This window comes from Puma concolor, chromosome A3 (assembly GCF_028749965.1).
Source record: "Puma concolor isolate L17-30 chromosome A3, mPumCon1.1.hap2, whole genome shotgun sequence".
Classification (NCBI taxonomy): Eukaryota; Metazoa; Chordata; class Mammalia; order Carnivora; family Felidae; genus Puma; species Puma concolor.
Window position 1 is genome coordinate 24,272,304 of NC_141669.1, and position 13,586 is coordinate 24,285,889.

Below are 13,586 nucleotides of genomic sequence, written 5' to 3' on the forward strand. Positions count from 1 at the left end.
GAAATGGACCCACAAACGTATGGCCAACTAATCTTTGACAAAGCAGGAAAGAATATCCAATGGAATAAAGACAGTCTCTTCAGCAAGTGATGCTGGGAAAACTGGACAGCAACATTCAGAAGAATGAACCTGGACCACTTTCTTACACCGTACACAAAAATAAACTCAAAATGGATGAAAAACCTCAATGTAAGACACAAAACCATCAAAATCCTCGAGGAGAAAGCAGGCAAAGACCTCTTTGATCTTGCCCACAGCAACTTCTTACTCAACACGTCTCCAGAGGAAGGATAACAAAAGCAAAAATGAACTACTGGGACCTCATCAAAATAAAAACTTCTGCACAGTGAAGGAAACAATCAGCAAAACTAAAAGGCAACCGAGAGAATGGGAGAAGATATTTGCAAATGACATATCAGATAAAGGGTTAGTATCCAAAATCTATAAAGAACTTATCAAACTCAACACCCAAAAAACAAATAATCCAGTGAAGAAATGGGCAAAAGACATGAACAGACACTTCTCTAAGGAAGACATCCAGATGGCCAACCGACATATGAAAAAATTCTCACCATCACTCATCATCAGGGAAATACAAATCAAAACCACAATGAGATACCACCTTACACCTGTCAGAATGGCTAACATTAACAACTCAGGCAAAAACAGATGTTGGCAAAGATGCAGAGAAAGAGGATCTCTTTTGCATTGTTGGTGGGAATGCAAGCTGGTGCAGCCACTCTGGAAAACAGTATGGAAGTTCCTCAAAAAACTGAAAATATAACTATCCTACAACCCAGCAACTGCACTACTAGGCATTTATCCACAGGATACAGATGTGCTATTTCGAAGGAATACACGCACCCCCATGTATATAGCAGCACTATCAACAATAGCCAAAGTATGGAAAGAGCCCACATGTCCATCAACGGATAAATGGATAAAGAAGATGTGGTACATATATACAATGGAGTATTCCTCGGCAATCAAAAAGAATGAAATCTTGCCATTTGCAACTACGTGGATGGAACTGGAGGGTATTATGCTAAGTGAAATTAGTCAGAGAAAGACAAAAATCATATGACTTCACTCATATGAGGACTTTAAGAGATAAAGCAGATGAACATAAGGGAAGGGAAACAAAAATAGTATAAAAACAAGGAGGGGGACAAAAAAGATACTTATAAATATGGAGAACAAACTGAAGGTTACTGGAGGGGTTGTAGGAGGGGGAATGGGCTAAATGGGCAAGGGGATTAAGGAATCTACTCCTGAAATCATTGTTGCACTATATGCTAACTAATTTGGATGTAAATTTTAAAAAAATAAAAAATAAAATTAAAAAAAAAGAAGTTAACCACAGAATAATTCAAGGAAATATCCTTCAACAGAAAGACTTGAGTTTCCAGATTAAAGGGATCCATAGAACAAAATTAAAATAAACTCAAAAGGCACAGTGTCATGAATTTTAGAACACAGAGGAAAAAGATGCAATCAAATAAACTTCCAGAGAGGAAAAAAATAAAATAAAACAGATCCCATGCCAAAGATTATGAATCTGAATGGCTTTGAACTTCTCAACTACAATGCCAGAAGATAGAAAGAAATGGAGCGATGCCTTCAAAACTCTGAAGAAAAATGACTTCCAACCTAGAATTCTATATTCAGAGAAACTACCAAACACAAAGGTAAAATCATGTTTTTTTTTCAGATACACAAGGTTGCAAATGTTTTATCTCCCTGTGCTCACTCTCAGGAAGCTGCCTGCATGTGTCCTCCACCATATGAGCGAGACACTGGAAAAGAGGTGTCTAACACAGGAGAGGAAAAGGAAAGGCCCAGGATGTCAGAGCATATCCCATCCAGGTCAGAGCAGGGCAGATGACTCCAGGAGAGATTCTTCAAAGAAGGTGAAAATGGCAGGAGAGTGGAGGCATCTGCTGTGTGGAGACAACATTTAAACAACTGACAGAGTTTGAGGTTGAAATAGTGATAAATTCCGAGGAAACTAAGCTAATATAAAAGTATATAATGTAATCTAAATGTAAATATAAAACCAAACCCAAACAAAACAAAACCTCTAGGGAAAATAAAAGATTGCACATGAAAGGATAAGTAAAGGCTTGGCCATGAATATCATTTGCATTACCCTATACCATAAACACTGAATATTGATTTGAACAAAATTAAAATCTAACACTATGGGATGAGTGGAGGGACAGAAAGGCATGTCTTGGCAGGTACAGTAGCTGCATAGTAGATGACAGAGCCTTCAAGAGCCCATTCATCACCTATCATAGTGGAAAGTCAGTAGTGTTTAAAACCCCAAATCAAGAGAAAAACATTTTATGTCTATTATTTAGAGGCATGGAGCTATATGCCCCCTAAATCAGCTAGGTGGGTTGAAGGTGGTCTCTCTGGTGAGAGGAAACGGACAGTAAGAGCCAGAGGACTGCCGTGTTGCATGACGAGTCTTATACACCATTTTTTTCTTAACTATGGGCATGTATAAAATTTGACAAATATCAATTCTACAATTGTTCTTTCCTCTCCCAGGTCATAATAGTGTTTTCTCATCTGTTCTCAATGTTCAAAGAGAGGACTGGCTGAACATGCAACCGGAGGACTTTGGGACTCACGTGACATGTGCTAGAGTTTCAGCACAGATCTTTGTTGTTTCATGTTTGTCTTCCTTGTGATTGTAAATAAAAAATATCAACCAACATTGACATTGGAACTGTAGTCATTTGTTAATTACAACCATATGTTGGCTACAAATAAAAATTTTGGCAACAATCAACAAATGCATTCCAGGAGAATCAATTTGAATTTGCAAAGAAAAAGAATATTTATTATTTGGTAAATTTGTGGTTTTTAAAAAATTTTTTTTAACATTTATTTATTTTTTGAGAAGAGAGAGACAGCATGAGCGGGGGGAGGAGAGCGAAAGAGGGAGACACAGAATCTGAAACAGGCTCCAGGCTCTGAGCTGTCAGCACAGAGCCCGACGCAGGGCTCAGACTCACAGACCCTGAGATCATGACCTGAGCTGAAGTCGGACACTTAACCAACTGAGCCACCCAGGCGCCCCATGGTAAATTGTGCACTACACATCTTTTATATCAGTAAAATATGCAGTAAGTGTGTGCATACACGCACACACACACACATTTTTCTTTTCAGAGGGCCAGTCGTGAAACGTTTACCAGAATACCATTGGACCTACAGCTATTGTTCAGGAATGAGTAAGGAATGAGGAATCCTGACGAGAAAATAATCCCTCAGGGGCCTATGTTCTTGGAAGCAGCTTCTATCCTCTCCTGTAGTAGATGATTCTACTACTTGGAGAGGGGATGCCTGTGCCCTTCCGGAGGGTCTCAGCTCTGATTTCACCACTTAGCAACTTGGTGAGTTTCCCCAAAGGGTGCCAGTATTGATGACCACAGAGGGAAAAACTCACTACATAATAAGGGATTTCTTTCCAAAGTTAAGATTTATTGATAACGGAAAGACTGTATTCTTCAAAGAAATACAAGTAAAACATTCATCCATTGCATTATTTAAGCACTATGTGCAATTTTGGCTGAATTTTGTTTCATGAATTTCCTAGGAAATTCTATTCTTTTCAAGAAACATCATAAAGAATAGGATTTCAAAGAAAGAATAAATTAATTTCGAGTCTTGAAGGGAACAAAGGGAAGCAAGAGGATCTGTGAAGACTTCTTTAAAGACAAGATCTTAGAACTAGAATGGTACCAAATTTATAAAAATCTTAGGAAAAATGTAATTCAGTAGGAGATTATCCACCTGAGAGCTGGTCCTATCGAGGAAAAATGTCTAAAAGATACAAATAAAGGGACTGGAATTTGGCAGAGGCATTGGAGGTGATGCACAGTGGTGGCTCAAGCAACATACCTCTGGTTAATGCCCCCTGAAATGGCCCAGGTAAGGTTTATGTTATACTATCTTTGGTGCTTTTCACAAACTGGATGCTTAATTAGTGTTCATAAATTCGTACAAATGACTGTCAGCTCATTTTCTCCCCCTGTTGCTTTGAAACTCCCTGACTGACGCATTTCTGACTGACAGGAATGCTCAGCTCTGAGGCAACTTAATCTCAACTTCTTCCTGATATGTGCAGACACACATACTCTAGAGAGACAAGAATCAACTGTCGGGTTAAGAGTTTTGGGGTTCTCTTGCTCTCTGCCCCCCCATATTAATATTCACCCACTTCATAACCATTCTGGGCACCCAGGGCTTTGGCCTTACATTTACCATCCTGTATTACAGTCTACTAAGTGCTTTTACATACATTCCCAATGTGAGCTTCTCCACAATCCTATAACAGGGGCAGAGCTGGCAGAATGCCCATTTTCCTGAGGATGAAACCAAGATTCCCAAAGGTTAATGCCTTGACTAAGGTCCCAGAGCAGAATCCAACCTAGGACTCACTCAGTTGTTTGGCTTCTAGCCCAGCACTCCTTACATAAAATGCTGACACTTCGACTCTGAGGTGGGCCTAAGAGATAAAAATAGAATGCTGCATGTCTGAGAAATCTCTTCCAATAGAATGCAGAAGACACCATTCTGTGGTCCATTAAAGCATAAAAACCAAGACATCAAACAAACAGTTCTGGTTGTGTATAAATGTCCTCTCTTTGAAAACGGATGATGGTACTCCCAAGAAAAATCAGTAGTGAAATGATATTCACCAAAGAGTTGCTGAAAAAGATGATTTCAAAATTCTGACTTGGGGATGAGTTAATTTAAAGTTACATAGTTAATCATTCTATAATTGAAAGAAGGGATTTCTTTCTGGATGTAATTAACCTGGGTGTTCATGTCAAGCAGACAAACAGGTTCTAAGAGGAGAAAAGATGGAAACAAGAAAAGAAAGCCAGTTTGAAGATTCAGAACAAGGCAAAAAAAAAAAAAAAAAGATTTCTTATTTTAATCATCGGCAGTGTCAAGAAGCACAGGGCCACCTTTGACTGATTAAAAGATAAACCAAAATACAACATGATGCTTGGTAGGAGGTTATAAAAGGGAGCCATAAATTAGATGGGGATTTGGACAAAAGGGCTGTTAAAATCCCTTCTAACCCTCGGGTTTTGATTAACTTTGAGCAAAACCATTCTCTAACTTGGAAGTCAGGGTAATCTTTCATTGAGGCTGACTATTTCTGTTACCAAAGCACTTTGACCTAAAGGAAAATGACAGTCTTATTATTTTGCTAACCAAAGGAACTAGAGATAGTCATGCCTCTTGAGAAAAGCATGAATACCTAAATAACTCCTAAATAGCTGAATACCACTTGGAAGGAAGAAAGGGAGGACTGAGATGTTATACCCCAAACCTCTTTCTCACGCTTGGAAACCTGTTTCATACTGTAGGATATGAGGATTCTCCCTCCGCTGCAAAACAGCCAAAGCAGAAGTAAAAAAAAAAAAAAAAATGTGGGGGGGAAGGAGGGGTGGAGAAGGGCTCTATATACCTTTAGCAGATAGCACAGTGGCTAATAGCTTGGCTGTTCTAGACAGACTTCTTTAGGTTCAAATCCTTGCTTCCCCACTTACTTGCTGGGTGACCTTAACACAGTTACTTACAGTGTAAAATGGGGATAACAATAGTACCTACTGATAGGCTACTGTAGGATTAAATTAATTCATTAACGTAGAACTGATTAGTACAGCTAAACAGGAATATAGTTACTGCCTCCTGGCTGGAATATAGTAACCACTCAATAAATGTTAGAATGAGAAATTGCTTTAGTTCAAAGTTTTAGTGGCTGAGAAAGTGTTGGCCTTGAATGAGAACCATGAAGGTTATGGCAAGAGAATCTTGTAATTGTACAGTGTTGCACACATTCTTAGTCATTTTGAAAAAGTCACATGACTTTTAAAAGATTAGGGGGTTCCTAGGTCTACTAGAGTCATATCTGTAAAGCAGTGGACAGGAATATTTTCTAATTTCCACTTCTGAAGCAGGGGACCTTGTGACTGATGACATCACAAATCCTTCACTAAATAGATACATGTTGATCTATCTTCTCCTTGCCAGGCATGGTGGCAGCACAAAGCATGGTTACACTCTTACATCCATTTCCAATATATATATACATCCAATTCATATATATATGTCTATATACACACGCGCGCACACGCACACACACACACACACACACACAACCTTAGCTGTAACTAAAACAAACAAAAAAAGCAATGAAATTTGGGGAAAGAGAGCATACTGTCAGCAAGACTTTGTGATAATTAAGCTGGCCTTTTAAGCATGGGCAAGAAGGATGTTCATCAAAACTTAATTGACAAGTCAAAAGCAGCCATGATTCTTAACCCCCTCCTCAGTCCTTTCAATCCCAGCCTCGACTCAGTGCTGAGCAACAAGTAGCGGGGGGGCAGCCTCTCCCTTTCCCTCCTGTCTGCACTGACCTTCTGAACAGGTCTGTCAGAGACCCATTCCTTGGGGTAGGTCTCCTGTGGTGTGTCAGGGAGCCAATCTGTCACTCTGACCTGTGGCAAGCACAAGTGAAATGCTGGCAGTTGAATGACTAGCTGGCTTTTTTCAAGTCCAATTCAGGTCTGCTTTTTATCAGCATCCAGACACTGAGATGTGGATAAACTCAAAACAGGTCCTAGTTTGTGTCAAGCCCTGGAAGCTGACATTATTTTCACGATTCCCTCAGGGTACCAGCTGTGCCAAGACAGACCCAGGATTACTTGAGACCCGAGAAGTACCTCAACAGGTGGAACCCCAGAAACCGGTTCTGGACCCTAATCTACTGGTAAATGACTCTGTCACCAAGAGGGTGTCACAGAGCTGGGACCTTAGTCTCCTCATCCAGTGTCTTCTTGAATTGCAATGAGGGCAGGACAAGGGTGCACTGGGCAGGATCTGACACCCCACTGATACACTTGGGGTGCCAGCAAAGCTGAGCGTCACACATGAAAATGACATTTGTTATTTTAAAGCAAGAAATAAAGTATTCATCAAAGGGAGAATTAAAATTTCATACTTTTTATACCTATTTTATAGTTTACTATTATTTTATTTGTAATTCCATGGCAGGAATAGGGAAATGAGCACACCATAAGCTTCTTAGGGACCCAGGGCCTCTTAAAATCATCACTTAGCTCAGAAGTGGGCACCTGTGAGGTCAGTGGCAGCTGGTTTGTGGGGAAGCAAAAGAGGGTGGAAGGGATGTCAAGGAAGTGTGTGTCCACTCAGGCCTTCCGTCTGTGCCCTCTCATGCCACTGTCTGTCCCACTGACTACCACTGGGTTCCTTGGTCCTTCTGCCACCTAGAGATCCCAGAACCAGAAATCCATGCTGCAAATTTCTTCTACCTCGCTTCCTTTCCATTCCCCAAGTGGACATTTTCTCAGTATGATTTATCTCAGAGGGACAGTTATTAGAATAGCCTTTAAGGTACGGATGTTGACTGGCTGTTTTCTCTTACATAGCTACAGATGGCCTGGGCTCTTGTTAGAATGCAGATTGTGACTTGGCATGTCGAGGCTGTGGTCAGAGATTCTGCATGCTACCAAACTCCTGGATGATGGTGATGTCTCTGGTTTAGGCCACACTTTGAGTTGCATGGGAGGAGGGATCCTTCCAATCTGACTGCCCCTAACCTGTGAGCTCACCCCAGAGCCATTTAAGCCAGAAGTTCCCAGAACAATGGAGTCTCAGGGGTCACTCCCAAAGGCCTCTCACTTTCTATGCTGTCCCCATACCGCAGCCCAGTCTTCCATCTGGTGAAGACAGTCAAGCTCAGAAGGGCAAGGACTCCGACAGCAGGACACATACAGACAGGGCAGTGTTGCTGAGGAAGCTTATGGATTTGCCAGAATGACTACAGTGTATCTTCAGTAGCTCCAGTTATCCTCCCCAGGGGAGTCCTCAGGAAAGGAGAAAAAGTCTGGGAGAAACCCCCTAAATCATTTGCATTCACAGTACAGGAAATACAAACACATTACAATGAGTCCCACAGTCCTTGGTGTCAGGTGGCAGAGCTAATCGCCTCACGGTGAATCAGATCAGGTTGGTGGCGGTAATTTAGGCTCCCTTAAGCATCACTCTGGACTCATATGTGAGGATAAAAGACTGAAAATGAAAACACTCTCAAACAAATAAATAACGCCTTATGTGTTTGGACCAGGTTCCCCGGAAGGGCCTCAGTACTGTCACTCAGTAAATGTGGGCTCAAATGCCAGACTCAGAGAAGACAGTATCTCCCCACCAGGGTGAGAATGGACCAGACGCTAGCACTATGTGCACTCCTAGATGGCTCATATTCACCAGCTCTGCAGACATAAGGCTGTGTATGTGCATGTGTGTGTGTGCGCACATGTGTGTGCATGTGTACATGTGTTCATGTTTCTGTGTTGGGAGGGCAGCAGGAGCAGGGCAGAGAGGAAGAGGTAAACACACTAATCCTTTCTCTGTAAAATGGCTACCATCTCCTTAACATCCTCTTTTCTATGGCAGTATAACGTACCTCAACCACCTGTTCTTCATTTCCCCTGAAAAGGCAACACTAAAACTGTCCTTCAAGAACCTAGCAAACCTGAATGGGAAACAGAGTCCACTCTTACAGGGTAAGGGAAGGGGTCATGCTTACAACCTTCACACCCCCTCCAGTGCCTGCATGTTCTGCCACAGCCTTTCCTGTCTGAGAAGACATAAATTTGTCGTGCTTTAACTAGACTCTCAAGAAGGACCAAGTGGAATTGAGGAGGGCACCTTTTGGGATGAGCACTGGGTGTTCTATGGAAACCAATTTGACAATAAAATTCATATATTAAAAAAAAAAAAAAGGACCAAGTGGAGATGAATGGCTCCTCATGTCTTAACAAGTCCAACTGAGAAGCTCTGTGTGTCCCAAGATCCTCCAGCATCCTGCCCATGATCAAGAGCTCTGTAAACCAGCACATGCCTAGGCTGACAGGGCTAAGAGTCTGCTGTGATGGTGGGGGCAGGCCAGCTTTTCCACCAGCATCGGCCACACTTCTCCGGCTTGACCAAAAACAGGGATAAAGAGCACCTTCGAAGACCTTGAGGGAGCCTTAGACGAATGGCACCTTTGAGGATTAAATCGGGTCTCCTGATTCCCAATTCAAGCCAAGGTTCTCCCCACACCAGCTCTATGGACTCCTGAGTTTAATCCATACAATTCTATCTGCAGATTCCTTGGTGGGTGTTTAGAGCAGCCACCCAGACATGAAATTCTTCAAGAGAAGCTCTCCAAGGAAGCCAGTTCTTGGTTCTGCAGATAATACATCATGTGCTAAATCACTCAGGAAAGTGCCACCCAGTTGTTAGAATAAAGAAGGTTTAATTGCCAAATACTGGGCTTTAAAAACCAATCAAGTGTAAAAGGTAACTTTAATTAGACAGAAGAATCAGATAAACAGAGTGTAAAGCTTAGTGTTTGAACAGCATGTATCTCACTGTGCCTTTATTCTCCAAGGACACAGAATAAAAACAGAGAATAGGCCTCCGCCATCCACGTTGGGACAATAACAGTAAAGGGGACAAGTGTATTACTTCACTTACACCCAGCAAATAGTCTTTCAGTTATGGATTTTGATCTCAGGAATGCTAAGAATAACCAGCTTCAATTGTGTATCAAGCATTCCAGCCCTGAAGACAATGGGTATTGACTCCTGATCTCCACATGAACACTCAGAAACACAGACTGAGGATCATCAATCGACTTGGAATCAATACTGCCTACACACTACATCCATCTTGAAAACGAAAAAAAAAAAAAATTTAAGACATAATCACAGCCATTTCAACACAGGGATCTCAGCAACTTCCAGGACATGGTGCCCTCCTGCCTTCCATGGAGTTAACACTCCCAGGTGACAGAATGCTTGCTTTCCTACTCTGCGGGGGTGAAGCTCACTCTCTGAAGGTGTGAAGGTGCTCAATTCACCCCAGTGAGCTACTCCAAGCCCTGGAGACCCTGACCTACTGGAACAACTTTGAACTGCACAGCCTGGGTCTCCCACTCATGTGGGTATTTTTAGAACTTAGCATAGACCAAAACTGAACTTTTCAAACATAAAAGGAAGGCAAAGTGCTTAGGGCTGCTTTTCAAAGGGCAAATCTTATTTAAAAAGACTACTGATTGGGCCTAAATGCAACATGACAGGGTCACGTGGGGTCCAGAACACGCAGGAGGAAGGCAGGTGGGGAAAACTAATCCATGGACAGCCGAGGTTGTCCCACCCCTCCAGGGGGCAGCACCCTCTGCTGAAGCTGATGGGCCTCTTTAGCACAGCCCAGGACTGTAGAGGGTAACACCCAGGACTGTAGAGGGTAATAGAGGCCACAAGGAAGAGCTTGTATTGTTTGAGAAGTGGGAAGTTCTCCAGATACACCCAGCATCCTTCCAGTTGACTGAGCTTTGGCCTTATCATCACACAGAAGCCTAAGTTCCAATGTTTTGCTTGGTATTGGTTTTGTTTCGTTTCGTTTCGTTTCGATTTTGGTGCCTGAACAGGGACATGAACCCTGGACCCTCAGATCTAAGTTCCAGTTTTCAAGAACTGTTTCTCACCTACTCAGAAAAATGTTCTTCTTCTCTCTTCACCTCCCCAGCAGGTGCCACATTTAGCATGAAGTCTGATGGAGGGCTCAAACTCATAATGAGATCATGACCTGAGCCAACATCAAGAGTAGGACTCAACCAATTGAGCCACCCAGGCGCCCATCAGCAAAATGTTCTTTGATGACTTTCTGGGTGCTTCAGTGTAACTTGAAAAGCAGAGTAGATAGTGTGCCATGGCAGCCAAGTATCAGGTTCAGAAAAAAGGTAAAACTACCGAAGCTCCATTCTCCCTATTCATCCCTAACAAGTATTTTCGGTGCACCTACCACATGTCTGGCAGCTGGTAGGAATGAAGGGAACAGAGATGATTCAGACACTGCCCCCAGGGAGTTGAAGGTACAGTGAGGGGGAAACTTGCACACAAATACCGAAAACACACCCACCTCCTTCCAAGACAGTGCAAATACAACAGGTGGTTCCTAAGAACACCACCTTTGTTTTCCATCCCACCCTCTGCCTCAGCAGGGCCATTCTCTCAAAGAATTCTACTCCAGTACTGAAGCTGTTGCACAAATCCTGTGTTTCAAAGACAAAAGGAAAACACTCTCTGAGTTCCTACCAAGCCTAATGAAAGCTCTAGCCTACCAGCTTCCCCACCCTCCTGTGGGCCTTCCAAGTTAGAAACCAGGCTCTCCACCTCCAGGGGGAGAAAGAACATGCCTGCAGCCATACAGTCAACACGCTAGGCAAACTTTCTAAAAACATCATTTTCAAAGTGACATAAAATCATTAAAATATGCAAACAAATAAATTATCTCGCCTACATAAAAGGGACATTGACTACCTGTTATGATGGGTGATGAGCTATATTGAGTTTTTCTCTCACATCTCCCATCCTGTGACCAAAAGTTTGTAAGCCATAAATTATTAGACCCTGCCAGGTTTCCCACAGGTTCTAACCTCTGTCTCTTTTCCTCTGTCCCCTATTTCACTCTACAAAATAGATCTTCACAGGGTTTTTGAATTTGTGAATTGCCCACAACCACAAGGAGAATTCCTTCTTGACAGGAAGTGGATGGACCCACTGGGAGATCCACTGGCTTAACTGGGCAGAGGCTTCAAAAGCCCAAGAAAAGGGTAAGTGTTGAAAGAAACACATGAAATTAAATGGAGCAGGGTGACAGCTGGACATAATAACTGATGGGCTTTCCATCCTGTATATTTCCTCTTAGCTAGTGACACACCACCCCACTCCCCATTCACTGTGTCAGGAGAGGGATGACAATAGAAGAAAAAAATAAAAAGCAGTTGAACTCCAAGAGCCAATGCTTTTGCTTGGCAGAAGCCTGAGTTTTACAGCAAACTAAGAGCTGAAGGGCTGGAGGTTTAAACAAGGGATAAGGAAGCTAGCTCACAGATCATGCTCCCCTGCCCAGAAACTGGATCAAGACTCTGGAATTGGGTGGGAGGGAGCTGGAGGCAAAGATGCTGGTGGTAAGATGTGAGTTTCTTCATGGGACTCAATCCAACTCTCTGTCCAATGTCCCCACACTGGTCTGCCTAAAGGCTGGCCTGAGGACGCCTGCAACCCTCACAAGTTCAGAGCCTAGAGGAGCCAAGCATTTTCCTCCCTTCTCTGAATGGCCTTTCCTCTCAGTGCCTCCCTAGCATTTATCCCCCTCCAATCCCAACAGAATCCCCTCTTGGAGTCTGAACAGTTCTGTACCTGTTGCCCTCCCCAGCCTTCAGCAGCCTTCCAGGAAGTGAGGCCAATTACAGTGAATACGTTTAGGAAGCCAACTGAAGGCTGGGACCTAATTTCCCATCAGCCATCAAGCTGTAACAATTTCCTGCAGTTAGAGTTTGATCTGAACCAGTGACCTGCACAAAAGTGAAAGACTCCAAACACCATTATCACTCCCCAGGGCCAGGCTTCAGTGTGCCTTTGCCTCTCACCTACCCTTTCTGAGAGCACAAATGAGCCTTCTTGAGTGTTTACGTCAGTTCTGCTCCCCCAGTCCTCATTCTCAGGACTTTTGGGAAGTACCCTCTGACCACATTCCAAATGGATGTCCTGTTGTGTGAGCAATTCTGCCCAACATTAACATTACGCACAACAGTTTTCTGTAACATCACTCCTACTGCCTTTGATGGTAGAGGTGTTGGGCTCCATTTCCTGGCTGATTCAAAGAAATCTGAGCCAGTAGAAGACATTTGTCATTACTCAAAGGCAGTGACTTAAAGACAGCTGCTATATTATAAGCTCCTCATTTTCTCCTACCTTTTTTCTCCAGGATGTGTTTTTCTCTTTTCAGCCTCGTAATCAATAGTTCTTCTCTCCTTTGTGATGGATCATATCAGGCACCACTATGCTAAACTGTCATCTGACATTTAGTTTGGATGCTATTCTCCCAAATGGAAAATACACAATTTTCTCTCTCTTCAATGCCTGGAACATTGAAAGGGCTAAGCAACAATGTCCAATTATGTGTCAAGTCACAGTTTTGCTATACGACTAAGAAAGAGAACACATTCTCAGCTGCTCCCAACTCGCCACGGACCAATAAAAAGCAAACTCAGTAAGTGTCAACCTTTCTCATAACAAAAGCCCATTTATTATTAAGAAAGAAGACACACATGAAAATTAGATCAAAGGCCCACTACTGTTCATTCATGATGCACTATCCATGCTGAGCAACTGTAGATTTTTTTAGAATTTAAAAAAAAAACTTAAATACCCCCAATCCAACAGCAAGAGAATTTCAGGAGACGTCTTAGCTGAGTTTTGCTGCCCCAGGAGATGAGCTAGTTTAGCTGTTTTATCAAAGAACTTTGAAATACAAAATGCCTTTAAGGGGTTAGAAAGGAAAGAGGAAGAACACTATCCATTAGATAGCCTGAGAACTATAATCTATCCCTGTCCTTGCCAAGTTCCATGGGGATAAACATCCCTCATATGGTCCCCCTCCAGGGACAGAGAGTCATAAGGGAGCAGGTAGGCTGAGCA

General features: G+C 42.6%; 1 protein-coding gene across 1 annotated transcript in view; it reads right to left on the bottom strand.

Moving 5' to 3' along the window:
- ALK (ALK receptor tyrosine kinase) overlaps positions 1-13,586 on the bottom strand; it is a 684,520-nt gene that overhangs the window by 536,043 nt on the left and 134,891 nt on the right. The gene's annotated exons all lie outside the window — the stretch shown is intronic.